Below are 16469 nucleotides of genomic sequence, written 5' to 3'. Positions count from 1 at the left end.
TCAGATCCTTCGGGAATGAACCCAGCTATGAACAATGAGTCCCTTTGCTGGGATGCAGCCAGAGGGTGGCTGGCACTGGTGGACTCGGGGTCGGGAAGACCCATAGGGAAAGAAGTTAAAATTCCCCTTGTGGGGGAATGCATTCACACTTGGCGAGGACAGGGGGTGGTCCAGAGCCCTGACCTACCCAGGCATCTTCCCAGCTGGGACAAGAGCTCTAAATAATAATGATACTGTTAATAAGTATAATATATAAAAGTATTCTATGAGTCCTCACAGGCTTAGCCCCTCAGCCTGGCTGTGGAACAGAAGCAGCCAGAATCTCAAGCAAAAGCTTCAAATACTTCCCTGTGTGACTGAAAAATCTACCCTGCAGTTTCTCTGGGGCTTACTGCCTGCTGTAAACAGAAACCACTTGGTGAGGGGAGGGGGGAATTTAATTCTTCTGCTCTCATAGAGAAGAACAGGAGCTCTCTGACAGTTAGAGAAGGTCTGCAGATGTCCCCTCCACTGCCTAGGGAATTGATTGCTTGGCGCTGGCATTCTTGTTTCACGGACCACTGGACTGATGGATCAGCCCAAAAGTAGATGTACCTTTGAAAAACACCCGTCCCATGACCCACTGGTTTGTGAACACCAAACTGGGCCGGTCTGTGTCAAATTTTGGTCCATTTTTTGGTCCATGCCCACCTCTACTCTTCTCCTTTGAAGTGCATATCTGTCCTATTTTTTATGGTGCAATCAATAGTCTGGCACTATCTTCATGCATTCAGTACATCATTTGTTATAGTCCTACATTGTCTTTGAATGGAGATTTGTAGATTATCCCACAAAGGCTGAAAATGTAGTTAGAGCATACATTCCCTAATCATGTGGGTAACCTTATGGTTCTGGCCAGTTATGCTTGTCTTTTGATGTGCTTGGTTACTGATACATAGAGATACCAACTGTTGCTTGAATTTCATCCACTGCCACAAAGTTCCCTTTATGAAGTGAAAATTCTCCTTAGGGAAGGTTACTAGAGGAGGGTCAGTGAAGGGGAATATACTCTTAGTAATTTTTGTTCACAGTGACTGTCCTAAAATGAATTTTTTGTTAGGTCTCAGGCAGTACTTGCATATTTGGAACATTTTTCTTGTTTATTTTATTTATTTATTTTGTTCAGCTTATACCCTGCCCTTCCCACAAGCGGACTCAGGATGACTTCCAACAGGATATACAGTTAAAAAATACAATAAAGACATTATAACCACATTGGTCCAAATAATATGAAAAAGTTCAGGCGCCACCAAGCAAATCAGGCTGCTGCAAAGTCGCCATAAACAATGGGCACTGCCATGATGTAACTCCAGGGTGGCCACAAAAGGAGGTCGGGGCAGTCGGTTGGGGGGGATGCCTGCCCCGTAGTCAAAGGCCTGGCAGAACATCTCCATCTTGAAGGCCTTGCAGAACTGCAGGAGGTCCCGCAGCGCCCAGATCGCCATTGGACGAGCATTCCACCAGGCTGGGGCCAGCGCAGAAAACCCCCAGCAAGATGCATATACTTCACTCAACAGGCATGGAGTTCTCTCTCTCTTTCTGGCCTCATGATGTACATTCTTACAAGGGAGGGTCCATATCCAAGTGTGACTGCTGCAAATGAGAGCCAGTTTGGTGTAGTGGTTAAGAGTGTGGGACTCTAATCTGGAGAGCCAGGTTTGATTTTCCAGTCCTCCACTTTGAAGCCAGGTGGGTGACCTTGGGTCAGTCACAGCTTCTAGGAGCTCTCTCAGCCCCACCCACCTCACACGGTGATTATTGTTGTGGGGATAATAATAACATACTTTGTAAACCACTCTGAGTGGGTGTTAAGTTGTCCTAAAGGGTGGTATATAAATTGAATGGTGTTGTTGTTAAATCTAGTATTTTCCCAATCCCACTCCAACATATGTGATTTGTGTATATTGGCTTTAAACCCGTATTCCCTCAACATGTTAGCAGTGTTGCTCCACAAGGACAGGAAGATACACTGGATATGTAAGTATAATGAAGGGTGACACTTTTGGGCAGCGTCCCTGTGATGCCAGTGTGCTTTTCTGCTAGCATAAACTTGATACCAAAGCATTGTCATTGCCAGTGTAACCCCAACGCCAGTGCAATACCAATGTTTGCACAGCTGTTCACCATGAAACCCCATGTGCAGGTAAGCATCCTACAGGATGTATGTGTGTACAATATAAGAGGGATTTTTTTCACACTTTCTAAAATTTCCTAATTTTACCACTATAAATATTGAGAAAGTCCTCAGACTTTTTCATGTTGTACCTTTGGAATGAGTAAAATGTTTTTTAAGGGGGTGTATGCGCTTTGCGCGTGCGCAAAAGACCACCTTGTGCCTGGCCCAAGGTAAGTGCCAGGGACTCCATCCTCCCAATGGGAGGTGAGGGGTACCTGACAACCCTACATATCTTCCTCTCCCCCCCCCCATTGTCATGAAACTCTGATCCCAGGGGCACATTCCTTTTTTTTTTTAAAATACTTGATTGTTTTATTCCGAATATAACTACCCGTCACCGACATCACCCGTGTAGGGACCTCCAGGCGGTAGATACATAAATATTATTCCATACAATATTATTTCATATTCACAATTACTCCCAGTACAACTCTATTACTCTGTAGGTCATTCCACTTAGCCTTATAATTAAATTAACCTCTCAATTTCCTATTAACCGACTAATCATCCCAAATTGATTAAACGTTTCTAAGTACCCCACCATCCTTCTAAACCAATTCTCCTCTTGTTCCCTAACCTTTAACCCATTCATTCTACGTATCTGGGCCAGGGGCACATTCCAATCTGCAGGCCTGAGATGTGTACAGCTTGAACTAAAATCCAGCTGAGCAGCAAAGTGAGGCATACAGCATGTTTGTACTGTTCAAAGTAGCTAATTTCTCTCAGCATAGGCAGGCGTACTCCCTCTGTCTCTGGTAGCATAGGCCCCAGGAGGCAGGCGTTCTTATAGTGCCTCAGACGCAGGGCAGGGCTGAACAGCTGGCTTCTCTTTGCACAGGCAGGAGTTCGTTCTCTCTCTCTCTCTGTCTCCCTCTCTGGCAGCTCAGGCCCCAGGCACAACACAGTATATCATGCCAATGCCCGCATGTCCCTACCTCCATGGTTTCCTGCCTTACATCCCTAGTTGAATGGAAGGCTTCATTATCTATGTTTTTCTCCTATTTCTGACTGGGATAATTTATTTTCAATTGGTTTTGAAAATAATTTTCTGTAGATGTTTCTTTTAGTATATTTGCTTAGTTCAATTGTGTATGCTAATATGTTGGGTAATTGGTATCTTTTTAAATGGACAGCACTGAAACTTGTAAAGGCTATTCCTAATAAGGATTTCATACTTTGTTGCCAATTTCTTATTCGGCCATAGAACCCTATGAAAAAGGAAATTAATTGATTCTATGGGTCAAAATGGACATGATAGGACAGTGGCATATTTTTATTCACATTCATTCCTTTTCCATATAAAGCAGGAGTCAATTTTTATGCAGAAAGACATGTGCAAGTGAGAGGAACTAAACCTTCCCTGTTGGGAGCCTTACCTGACAGGAGTCCAGCTCTGATACCCAAAATGAGGTGGGCCAGGGAAGAAGCAGAAGAGTGCTGTAAGGTGAGGTTTACCTCTTCTTACTAACCCACTCCTTTTAGTGTTAAAAAAAACCCCTAACCCCTCACTTTACAAATGAGCAGAGCAGACAAATGTGGCTGCTTTATCATATTTGCTTGGTCTAGTATCACTAAACTGAGGAAGAAAAATCAGAACTTTTTTGATATCTAGTAAAATTACATGGTTCTTAAAATTCATATTTAATGTATTTTAAAAGTTAATTTATGTTAATAGTATCCTTTAATATTTTTTATTGGAACAAGTAATGGTAAATATTGTTTAGACAGTGTACTGGTATTATGCCAGAAGCCCTTCAGGCACTGTATATTAGGATCTTGTTTGTGAAATTATTGAGTGAAATGAACTCTCCATATGTTCTGAGGTATGCTTATTCTAACTTCACATTTTCTAGCACACTAATTTGGCATTAAGCTCTAGCACAAACGAATTCAAACTTGAGTATGCTATCTAGTTCCTATGATTTCTGCATTCATAGTGAAAAGTTCTAAAAGGTATAGGAAAAAAGGGTAACCTTTGGTTTTGTGGTGATACCACAGTCAGTAAGTCTCCATGGCTGAGTGGAAATGGGGGAAACATTCATTTGGTTACGTAAAGTCAAGTGGTTGTATTGCAGAAGCATAGGCTGTTAAATGGTTCTTAGTGGTCTGGCAACATTTCCCAAGTCTTTTCAGAGTCACAGTCATCCAAACCTCTCTAAAAGGTCTGCATTTTTCTTGCAAGTGCTTTCATCGACTCAACTTAATATACTCCTTGAGCAGTGCTGCTGAGCTCTAAAATTCAAATATAGTATGCCAGTTTCACATATTCCAGTCACTCTTTATAGAGTGGTACTCTGTCAATCACTTGATTTCAACCTGCACTTGATTTTTAATTCACAAACATTATTCATTGGTCTATGTATCCAGAGCCATTTTATAGCATGTATCTGTGTGCTTCCCCACATATAAAACCTTTCTCATTTTTACATAGGACTCATGTCAATAGAGAAAGCATTTTGTTCTCACCCACAGTTATAAATTTTTATCCCCTGCTCCCAAGTCAGGGCTCATTTCCTTTCATTCATTTAAGTTCATGGCTGTTTCAGTTTTTTAGCCAACCCTGGTGGTTGCTATGGGCTGTGCCAGAGATGTGATTGCTTTTGCCATGGTATGCTGGGGGCTTTCCCTCACAATCAACTTATTTTTGATTTTATTTGCAGTCAGTCCACAAGTACGGGAATAAGTTTGGGTATGGTTCTTCTCTCCCTCTGCATTTTTACAGTTGTGGAGGCTTTATTTTCTTCATGTGCTTAAATAATCAGGATTTCAAGCAAGGGTGCTGTCATCAATGGTCACATCATCAGTGGCATTACCATACCCCTCCTTTAATTTTGTGAGCATTCAGATATCAATATAGAAGGGCAGAATTAAGCACACTGCTTGTTTTTGCATTGGGGAGCCTAAAAGGGGAGCAGCTGCACCACCTGCCCCTAATACCCCCACTCCATGGTCCAACCCAGAATGCCCTGCCTGAACAGGTTGACCCAGAGAGAGGGGCCTGAGGCCAGCACCGTTGGGGCAATCAACCTCTGAGGTGACAGAACTTGGAATAGCAGCCGCTATGCCCCTTAGAAAACTACATCACTTTTTTCTGATGCTGGAAATGGCTGCACCTGCTCCCCTGAGCCACCAGGGCTTTTGCAATTTTTTTCAAAGAAAGCATCACTTCCATATCACAGTATTGATATACTGTTGTAATAATAGGTGCAGAAGGTTCTCTGAATTCCGAGCTTTCATTTAAAAAAAAAAGTCTCTATCCCCTTGCATTGCAGAGATACACCTTTTTCCTTATATCTCCACAAGGGAAGGGGTTGAAAACCTTACTTTTTTTAAAAAAATGAAAGCTGGGAATTCAGAGATCTGCTGCATTTATTATTACAATGAGATAATGATTATAGCTGTATGAAAGTGACAGTCTTTAAAAACTATATTGATAATGAAACAGGGAGGAGTAGTTTGATGATGATGAGTGGCCAGTAATCAGAAAATGGGTTGGAGGTGGAAGGAAAAAACAAAAAATCTGAAGCAAAACCTAAAGAAAACAAATGCATGGAGGTAAGGCAAGATGCCATTGATTTGTTGAGTTCCAACAGTATCTCTCTTGTGTGACTCAGCAGAACACTGACTGAAGATGGCAGCAGCTGAGAGGGGCACAGAGGCAAAGCAAGACGCTGATCAGCTGGGCACTGGCCTTGCCTTTTGCTGTGTGGCTGAGCTGGTCAGCAGTCTGATCGATTGGGTGGCTGTGGCCTGGTTCCAGTCTGGTTCAGGGAGGGAGCCATGTGGCCAGAAGCTGCAGCAGCTGAGGAGAGCTTTTTGTAAAGACAACTTTGGTTAATGGTTGTTGGGGGTTTTCCGGGCTGTATTGCCGTGGTCTTGGCATTGTAGTTCCTGACGTTTCGCCAGCAGCTGTGGCTGGCATCTTCAGAGGTGTAGCACCAAAAGACAGAGATCTCTCAGTGTCACAGTCTGTGACTGTGACACTGAGAGATCTCTGTCTTTTGGTGACTGTCTGTGACTGTGACACTGAGAGATCTCTGTCTTTTGGTGCTACACCTCTGAAGATGCCAGCCACAGCTGCTGGCGAAACGTCAGGAACTACAATGCCAAGACCACGGCAATACAGCCCGGAAAACCCCCAACAACCATCGTTCTCCGGCCGTGAAAGCCTTCGACAATACAACTTTGGTTAAATTTGTATGTGAATACAATACTTCTCGCGTTACTGCAGAGCAGACAGGGAAGAAAATCATCTTCCTTTTGGGTGAGTTTGGTATCTGTATCATTCAGAGCTGTATCCACTTTGAAAGTTATATCCACATGAACTCGGATGTGTTTTGACCTTTTGGTTATTTCTAGCTATCCAGTAGATGAGGAAAGGACTCTCCTTTTAATTGCTATACTATATATTATTGTTATTGTTTGCTTAAAAAATGCAAGACATTTGTCAGCAAAATGTTTTTTTGTTTTCCCATTATGTTGATATGGGGAATCCTGTATAATTGATTTAACTGTAAAGACCTTTTAAAGACTTTTAAAAATGTTTTATCTGTTGAAAGAACCCACCTCTCTAATGCATAATTCATCCACGGAAAATCACTAAACTTAAAAAAAAATGCTTTTTGATGAAGACACTGTGTTCTCTCCTGGCTTTTTTTGATCTGGGCTTTGCATTCTTGGAAACTAAAGTACATTTGGTGAAGTATCACATCATGTGGAATGTTTCCATTTGGTATACTTGTATTTAATCAAATCATTTTTCATATATTTTAGGTCTAAATAAACATTAAAATCTTTTGGGCAAGGACATGCTGAGCTCCACATTGTGTAAGTTTAAATGATGAAGTAATCTCAATTTTGTGTTTGAATTTGGGATTATATGTCCTCAGGAGAGTTTATTTTGAGTGGATGTGAGGTACTCCCCCTCCCACACAAGAGAAATAAGCAGTTTCAGCTGATTTCCCCTTCCTAGTACAGTGCCGCATCGTATGCCTTATTCAAGGGTTTCCTGACTTACAAGAGTGCTTTGGGGGAGGCTACAGTGGGAAGGGGGAAGTGAGAAAAATGCATTGCACTCATGAAACTCTACTTGGGATCCAACCCATTTTTTAAAATCTATCTCAAAAGTTTGTGCTGTGCTGTCAGCACATATGAATTACAGAGTATTGTCAATTAATATGGTTGTGTGAGATCTGAACATATATAGTTTACATTATCTTGTGTTGGTCTATGATACTCAGAGGTATCAGTAAGCTAATTCTAGGATAAATGGTTTATTCTTTCATTTATACTTAACATTCATTTAAATGGCACGAGGTGGTGTGACTCATTGCTCATATGGCCTTCTGTTCCTCTATAGTGAGGAAATGGCATTTGTGGGGAAAAAACTGTGTGTATGGCTAAATGTTGTCTGCGTCTGTTATACATATAGCAATATAAAGTATACACAACTGAAAAAATGTTCTGAAGTAGATTAATTTTCATCAAGTTTATTTAAATCAAGAAAAAAACCCACAGATTTAAATGTATTCTATACTTTATGTATTTCTGGACTAAATGCATACTGATAAGTTGCTGAAACAGTAAAAAAAAAAGGCCTTGTAAACTAGGTAAAACCTTCCATTGGAACATAATACAAACATTTCTAGTTATGCTTTCTTCTTTCCCTTGTACTACAAAATTATGTTTAAAGATAAGAGGTAATTATATAGTTAATTTTTGTTTGGTGCTCTCTTTCATACGCCAAGAAACAAAGCAAGATCACCTGTTTCATAGAAGTGCTGTTTCTGAAGACAGAAGTGCCAGATGATCAGCCAAGTACCCAGAATTTGTAATTACTGTACAAAACCATATTTCTCTTTGACATGGAAAGTAAGTGTTTGATCATAAATTATTAAATTTTCATAATAATAAATACATTGCCTGGCATATTGTGTCTATAAGGCTTGACAGATACTTATCCTCCCTCCTCTTTATGTAGAAAAACAGTGTAATTTAATGCGTTGGACAGAGATAGGATGGAATCAATTGCAAGAGATTATAAATGATTGTAAGTATATAGTACTTTTAACATTGTTTATTTAAACAGTTTTGTCTTGCTCTTCATTTGAAAGATTTCTGGAGAAGCTTACAGATTTAAAAATATAAACAAAACTATATTAAAAACATTTGTTTGTGTTTTGTTTAATGTTTTAAGTGTTGCTTTTAATACGAATTGTTAAGAGCTTGTTTTAATGATTTTGCTTGTTTGCTGCCTTAGGAACCCTAAGTTATGTGAGAAGGCAACCTAGAAGTGTGTTAAACAAGCAAACACATGCTAACTGCCACATGTATAAAACTCCCAACAGTAGCAACATAAAGCATGAAATAAAACACAGCACAGGAGTGAGGTAAAACAGCTTAAAATCATCACCGTAATGACGTATGGTGTAACAAATAAAGCAAACCCAGTGATTAAACTGTAACAATAGAAAGGGGACAATCATCACCAGACATATTTAAGCATAAAAAAGCATCACATCTGTAACAATGGAGGATCAGGTCTCGGCGGTTGCCAGGTCCTCTTTTTACTATCTTCGTCAGGCCAGGCAGCTTGCCCCCTATCTATCGTCTCGCGACTTGACTACAGTGGTCCAAGCAATGGTCACCACTAGACTGGACTACTGTAACGTGCTCTACGCTGGGCTTCCTTTGAGCCTGATCCGGTGGTTACAACTGGTGCAGAATGCAGCGGTGCGAGTTATTACCAGAACACCAATATGGGAACATATAACACCGGTACTGCGCCAGCTGCATTGGCTACCGGTGGAGTACCGAATCAGGTTCAAGGTTTTGGTACTAACCTATAAAGCTCTAAGTGGACTGGGACCGTTGTACCTGTGGGACCGCCTCTCCCCATATGAGCCCCAGAGGACTCTTCGCTCGAGCGACAAACATCTGTTAAAGATCCCTGGCCGTAGGGAGGCCCGCCTAGCATCAACCAGGGCCAGGGCATTTTCGGCCCTGGCCCCAACCTGGTGCAACGCTCTGTCTTGCGAGACCAGGGCCCGGCAGGACTTGTTATCATTTCGCCAGGCCTGCAAGACAGAGCTGTTCCGCCAAGCATATGGGTGATGCTGGGCAGTGCCCCTTCCCACTAGTGTGTGTGTGGGGGGTGAGATTCTGTGCCCTCCCGCCCAAAGTAATCTCACATCTTTATACGATCGCTGTAATTTTTCTCTATAGACTGTGATAGGTGAATGTATAATGTGCTGCTATGTTTTTATTGTTGATAGCTGTATTTATATGGTGCTAATATATGTTTTAAATGAATGATATGTATTATTTATATTTTTAATGGCTACTACTGATGAATTGTATAGTGTGTTTTAAATTGTTGTGATCTGCCCTGAGCCCACTTGGTTGGGGTGGACTATAAATTTAAGTAAATAAATAAATAAATAAATCTTGAATTTTTTTTCCAATAGAAGGAAATGGTGGTAGTGGGAGGGTGACAACCAGTATCAAAGGAACAAGAACATACACATTGTCAGAAGCCCTTGGTGGAACCTGGTAACCAGCACTTAATAGATGTTGTGATGGTCCGACTCCATGTGCTGTGGCTCCTGACACTCGATATGGCTATCAGTGCTGCAGCCATAGGAACAGCTCCCAACACCATGCTCCTTGGCATGGCCCTGGGTGCTGCATCTCTTTGGCTCTTGACTTCATGATCCTGGGTGAGCCTGCAGGCCCAAGCACTGTTTCTGGGCCTCCAACCGCTTGATCTTAAGAGGCATTGAGATGCTGTTGGGAGGGTGAGGCTTGGATGGGGAGTCAGGAGGTTTGAAAGGGGTGGGTGGTGGTGCTGCAAGGGAAGCTGGAGGATGGGCAGTGGACAGCACTGGTGCAGCAGAGCAGAGTGCAGCTTACAGGCATCAAGGAGGCAGGTCAACCCCACAGGAAGCAGGGGATGCCAGGCCAACTGGAGGAGGCTGGCCCTCTAGGAAGGTGGAGGTGGTACAGTTGGCTATGGGCTTTAGAGGAAGGCCATGAGCAGGCCAGCTTGGTTTGCCCCAGCACACCCCCCCCCCCACAGCAGCTTCCTAGCCTTGAGGACACACAGCAGAGCCAGGAGAGCACAGAGGCCAGCAGAAGTGGGCACGGTGGAAGCGGTGAAGGGAACAGCACAGAGAGTGAGACGGGGAGGAGGACCCAGTGTTAGCCAGAGCACCCTCTCTCTGACGCCTTAGGAGAATCTTCACAGATGTGTTTCTGGGCAGATATTTGAGGGGAGGTTATTCTACATTTTGGGTATTGCGACTGAGCAGTCCTTGCTCCTTGTGGCAACCTGCCTCATCTCTGATAAAGGATGGAGTCATAGCAGAGCCTCTAGAATCGACAGGTACATGTGGGAGTAAAACAATCCTTTAACTACCTTGATTTCAAGCTGTTTAGGGCTTTAGAGGTCATAGCCTGAAAGCAACCACATGGCTAGTTCAGTTTTCTTAAGAGTGGTATGGATTTGAAACCTTAGCTGTTATATTTTGTGCCAATTGAAATGCAACCCTGTAGAGCATGTTAAAGTATCCTAACCTTTATTCCCTGTTTTTGTCCAAGGAAGTTCTAATGTTTCCATTAGAGAAACTAGAAAAAAAACCCCTCATGAAATGTTCTCTTTTTTAGTAGGATGGTCAGAAATGTTTTTCAGGGCAAGATTTTAAGTATTGTATTAGCTTCTCCTTACTCCCTCAAAATACTTTGTAATAACTGTAATAATTACAGTTATTAGTATATTCACATTCCTTCATTTTCTGCAGTACGTAGAAGAAAATGGTAATATACATACTAAATCTAGAAATTTAAGCTTGTGAAAGGGTACAGAAGTGTGTTCCAATTAAGATTGCTAACTTCCAGGTACTGGCTTGAGGTATTCCAGAATTACAACTGGTCTCCAGATGACAGAGGTAAGTTCCCCTGGAGAAAATTGGTGGCTTTGGAGATTGCACTGTATGACATTATACCCCCACTGAGGTCCCTCCACAAAACCTGATACCCTACCCAAATCTCCAGGAATGTCCCAACCTGGAGTTGGCAACCCTGGTTCCAGTCTGTCAATCTTAGCTGTATATTGATTTATGTTGATGTAATCAGAGAGGTTTATAATACCAAATTATAAATACAACCAATAAAGAAACTAGACTAAAACAACTAATTATAATTATACCAAAATAATTAAATTTTAAACCATTTAAAATAGCAAATCAAGAGCATTTAAACAATTTGAAGACCACGTGTCTGATGAAACAAAAATGTTTTCATGTGTCTTTTTAAACGAGGGAATTAAACATGAAAAGGTTGTGCTTCTCATGATTGTTACTCTTGCTTCAGTGACAAATCTTAGAAGATACGGAGGGGTCTGCATGTACATACTGCCATCTGGGCCCAGACTATTTGAGCCCAGCATCTTGAATTGTGCCTGTAAACACATTGATACTCACTGCAGATGTTGAAGAACTGGAGTTACATGTTTACTTCAGCTTAAAGCCAACAGTAGACAGCTAACAGCATTTGGGGCTAATTGAAAGTTCCAGAATCCAGACCATCTTCAAGGGCAGTTGCACTTATTATAATATATTTCACTGTTCTAATTTGGATTTCACCAAGGTGTGACTGTCTCTGATTCAGAAGTGGTTGTAGTGTGAATTCAGTCTGTGACAGGGAGGAATATGGAGAGAAGTACAGGGTTGGGTGATATTTACCAGTCTAGAAGAAAAGGACATCCATAGAAAGAGCAGCTTTGAATGACCAGTGCTTCATGGCAAGAAGAGAAAGGGCTCAGACTTGAAGATGTGTGGGTGGGTCCATAGCACATGCACAGCTATGGCAGAGGGTAGCTCAATTATACTGTGGAACATATCCTGGGGTAGGATGGCATCTTCTGCGCCAAAACAATAATTTAATGGCTATCTCTGAAGGTGAGATAATGAAACTGGGAAAGGTTTGATTAAACCTTCCTGGGTGTTATTAAAGGTAGAAAGGTGCTTGATGACCTAAGATGTTTGGGACAGATCCCCCAATAGTCCAGATTGGGGGAGTGGATAAGGGAAGATCAGCAGGACATGGAGGTGATTAATTCAGGAACTCCTGGAAGACCCTATTGTCTTAGGATCTTTGCACATCTCTGAGGATGTGGGGCTGAAAGCTAGTCTTGCCTCATGACTCAGATGTCAGTAATTTTCCAACTCCCAGCTGGGAGTTGGCAGCCATTTCCTGCCTCACTAGGCAGCATTTCTGTGTTTAAAACACAGGGGGAGAGGGGCCTTTGATATAGCCATATTAATAAGCTTCCCTATTAACGTAAGGGCAGGTTCAACTGCTAACTGAAGGTGCAGAAAAATCCTTCAGGGTTAGGCCCATTTGCCAGAAATACTGATAAATCATCTCATAATAATAAATAACAAGCGAGCATCGCATAGTGGTTAGAGTGTTGAACAGAATCTGGGAGACTTGAATTCAAATTTCTGCTCTTCTGTGGAAGTTTACTAGGTGACGTACGGCCAGTCATTCTCTCTGAGCCAGATTTACCTCACAGGGTTGTTGTGAGGATAATATGGAGGAGGGGAGACTATTGCAAGCTGTTTTAGGTCTCCATGGGGGGAAAGGGGAGTATAAAGCTAAATAAATATGTGAATGAGCCTGGGGGATACTTGGGTTCATGTACTCATCTTCTCCCCTCTGTCCATGAGATGACTAGGTGAAATTGGCAGCCTTCTTCCTCTAAGCTTCACTTGAAAATAGATGTCTGTATTATGTAGTTAGCAGAGTTAGAAATATTTATTTTTATGTAAATTTTAATGTAAAATTTTTATGTAAAATTTAAATTTTATTTACAGTTTTTTTCTTTAAAATAACCTGTTTTAAAAGGAAATCTGAATGTAATGAAAAATTGTGTTGAAGTCTGCATTTACCAATCTCTCAAAACTGAATCATGACCTTCTATCAAATAGAACAGAGTTCAAGGCTGCTTTTCTTTGTAAAAGAGAGAATGAAGGGGGTGGGGTGGGGAATTTGACTTCTGAGGTTAAGCATTAACACTAACTTGTGTATTGTATTATTGTGGAGATCTTACTGGAGGATTGAAAATCGTCACGGGCATTAGAATTTAGGAGAAAACATCTTACATTTCTCTTGAACAATCCGCTGAGCCTGTATGGATGAACTGTTTGCTTTTATGCCATCCCATAGTGAGCTGTGTAGTGTTATTGCTTCTCAAACGAAGAATGTTTCTGATTCTAATCAAACATTAATTTTTAACCCCCCAGGTTTCTAAAAGATTTCGATCACAATTGTAGAGATCTTCAAGATAATGCAGCCTCACAAAGATTGCAGTATAATAAAAGGTTCTGACTGTTTTGGCTCACTTGTGTAAAATTGCAGTGTAAAGCAAAATGGAATCTGTTGAGGTTAGTAAGAAAGGAGAAATGAAAACAAACTACTTGCAGAATATTACCACTGTTCCAGCATTTAAAACTGCTAAATGCTTGCTAGCTTGAGTAAAATTTCATAAGCAGCTCTCATGATAAGACCTTGTGGAGCAGGACTTTCTGGCTTCCTCTTCCAGTTGAAGCCTAATGGGCCTTCCCAGAAATTTGGTTCCTGGATTTAGCAGACCCACAGCAACAGCATAGGGTCATGTGTGTGTGAGAGTTTTGTGGATATCTTCACTCCTTCGTCCAAAGGTACAGCTGCCCTGAGGGCCGGCGCGCCCATTGAGGCCAGGTAGGCGGTGGCCTCAGGGTGCCGGAGGGAGCGCCGGAGGAGGCGTGGGGGGGCAGGGCGGGGCGGGAGTGCGCGCCACAAAGCAGCAGCCTCCTATCCCTCCTGCCCCGCCGCCACCGCCAGTACAAGCCCCCAGCTGGGCACAGCTGCCGCAGGCAGGCATCTGTGGCGGCGCAGGCAACCGAGCGGGAGAGCTCAGAGGCCACCCGCGCACCGGCACGGCTGCCCGCCCCAGAGATCGGGCAGGTGGCGGTGCGCGCACCTGCGTGCGCCCGGCCGGCCGGCCGCGAGCGCTGCAAACCCTTGTACCGCCCCTCGCTGCCCTAAAGTCTTTGGAACTGAATGGGTAGAGACATGCCATTGTATATTATTCACTATAACATACGTATGTATCATGTTTCACTAACCTCTTATATTGATTCATTCAGAGATGTTAGTAGACTGACTAATAATTTTCTTGCAGTTTTAACTGCAGGGAACCCCATATTAGTGAAAGCGAAGCTTTCTTCTAAGAAGTACTATTATTGAAAAGTGTTTACTTCTCCAAGTAAAAAGTATTACATTGTTAAAGAAATAATTTGTTTTTATGGCTTTCCTGTAGCTATACATATGTGTGTTCACCCAGACATTGTGTGAGAAATGTAGCCGTGTGTTGGACTACTCTTTGGCCAAATAGTGGCTTCTTCATGATGAAGAACCTTGGGATCATTTGCTCCCTCTCCCTACCACCTTGCACAGCACATTGAGATTAATTAATTTCAGGTATAGATCTAGCTGCAATTTGTTGTGATGTCTGTATCTGCCATTTTAACAGTTTGTTTCTTGACTACAAATCAGGTTTATATTCCATGATTTATCCCAGGAACTGGTTTGGTTCTTGTTATAAAGAAACCAGTATTTGTTCATGATTTCTGGATATGACACTTTCTCACACATTGCTGACACTTCTATACAATTAAGAACACCTGTTTGAAATTGTTGGATTCATCTTTTTAAACTATCAAATGCAAACTTTTGGTTCTAACCATTGTGTGTTTTTATTAATTATTTCAGTGTTTTTAATAAGCTCACTGAGATCTATTTCTAGCAAAACAAAAAGGGTTTTTATAAGGTGTGTGATTAACCCTTCTTAAAATAAAAGTGGTGCAATTTTCTTGAGCCTGGACTCAAGTGTTTCTGTTTGTGGACAGTGGCCTATTCACTTGGTATATTGGGGCAAACCTTGTCACCAAAGGACTTTTACACCATTTTTTGGTCATGTTTCATGTGACATACTTGCATTGTTAGAAAAGTGAAGTGCTTTTATTCCAACACCCCCCCCCCCCATTATAACATAGTATTATGATAATAGAATTAAAAACTAAAAACAAAAATGGGGATTTCTTTTTTTTGGGGGGGGGACTGGCTGGCATTTGGGAATTGGGTTTGAGGCACAGAATGTTAGCAACATTTAAATGATACATTTTGAATGAGCTTTATTAAGATTTCATATATTTTTAATGTTCTAGAGTCTCATAATGTCATTAATTGAAAGTGGGAAGCACATTGTCCTTCATAATCTCCTCCTTTCCAACCAGCATCACTTCCATTTTGTCTGGTTTCAGTTTCAATTTGTTATCTATCAGCCATTTGACTGGAGTTGTCTGGTAGTGACTAACAATAATAATGTTCAATTTATATACTGCCCTTCAGGACAACTTAATGTCACAATCTGAGCGGTTTACAAAGTGTATTATTATCCTCATGTTAATCACCCTGTGTGGTGTGTGGGGCTGAGAGAGTGCTGGAAGAGCTGTGACTGACCCAAGGGTCACCCAGGTCACCCAGCTGACTTCAAGCAGAGGAGTGGGGAATCAAACCTGGCTCTCCCAATTGGAGTCCTGCCGCCCTTAACCACTACACCAAACAGGCTCTCTTTGGAATCCAGAAGGCTCCATGAGTCTCTGTAGGTGGAACATTTTAATGGTTCTTCCTTTTTCCCCAGAGTCAAGATTATAGTTAGCCTTGCCTTCAGTAGCTAAAGATCAAACCATGGTTCAGGCTGAATTCCCAGTCCTGAAAGAAGACTTTCAAGGCTCAGTACAAAATACAAAGTGCTATGTGTGGCTTCTTTTGTATGTTGGGCACGTCACTGTTTGAGAAGGGCCCAGGGCTGCCAAAGAAACTATGAAATCCTGGGCCAGCCCTGACAATATTCAGTATGGTGGAGACCTAGATGTCTCCAGCACCACAGCTGAGAGCACCTCTGTCAGCTCAGAAGGGGTGTTTACTGGGAAACTTGGTGGCCAATAGACAAGCATTTATCTTTAGCCCCCATTGTGTAAAGAGCATTCAGTCAATGCCAGCTATAGTTTGAATTGGAAACCTGTGGAAGTTACAAGATTCAGCCACCCGTGCAGCATTGGTGGAGAACTGCATAACTAGGCAGAGTTAGTTGGAACAGCCTCACCACATCATTTTCTTCCAACTATTTTTCTAGTATGTAAGCCAGGTC

Source organism: Eublepharis macularius, chromosome 1 (genome assembly GCF_028583425.1).
Source record: "Eublepharis macularius isolate TG4126 chromosome 1, MPM_Emac_v1.0, whole genome shotgun sequence".
NCBI lineage: Eukaryota > Metazoa > Chordata > Lepidosauria > Squamata > Eublepharidae > Eublepharis > Eublepharis macularius.
The sequence above is the reverse complement of the archived record's forward strand: the minus strand, read 5'-3'. Positions refer to the sequence as shown.